Raw genomic sequence first — 858 nt, 5'->3', positions numbered from 1 at the left:
AAGTTATGAATACAACCATAAGGTCTCAGGAAAAAGTATAAAAGGAGAAGCATCATGGAGAGGGAGAAATAAAGTATAGCAGGAAAGACAAAGAATAGAAAATGCTAAGCAACCAACTAGCAAGTCGTAAGACTCATACAAGAAAAGACCAAGGAGCACTAAAACCTGATGTGGTAACGAGGAGAACACTTGGTGCTGGGGGAAAGACAATTGACGCTGGGGAAAGTAAAGAGGGAGAGGCTGACTAAGAGTTGCATTATTCACTCAGCCAACAGAATATCTAAATTTATCTTAGGTAAATATAGAGGCAGCCAAATGGTAACTGTACCACAAGATTTACACCATACAAAGAAAGCTAAATCTATCAAATATACAGTTTCCTACTGCTATTAAATGCCTATAAAACAACTTACAGAGCTAAGAGAAACCAAATTGGTTATCTGGAGCAATAAATCAGAAAAGATTACTGAGTTTGTGCATTGCAATAATACAAAAACTAACTATGAGGTGCTTAAATACAAATACATACAATATGCTTACAAAAGTATAAACTTATCACTTATTTATTTCAACTGACAATCAAATCACCAGCAACTTTCACCATCAAAACACTGGTATTTGTGTGATACCTAAACACATTTCTGAACAATCCAAGACCATTTCCTCAGTTTTCACTGCAAATCAAAAGGCATTAACACTGTATTACATCACTTAACTTGTGTTTAGCATAGTTACGTTACTGTGTGAAACTTCAATTTCTAGCACCTAAACAGTTGCAGTAATATTCCTTTTGGTAACCATACTGTGCTCTGTAATTTCTATATATCAACATGTTTATATGTGGAAGTCACTGCTGTT

The sequence above is a fragment of the Penaeus monodon genome, chromosome 27, assembly GCF_015228065.2.
Source record: "Penaeus monodon isolate SGIC_2016 chromosome 27, NSTDA_Pmon_1, whole genome shotgun sequence".
Taxonomy (NCBI): Eukaryota; Metazoa; Arthropoda; class Malacostraca; order Decapoda; family Penaeidae; genus Penaeus; species Penaeus monodon.
This window is presented reverse-complemented; position numbering follows the sequence as displayed.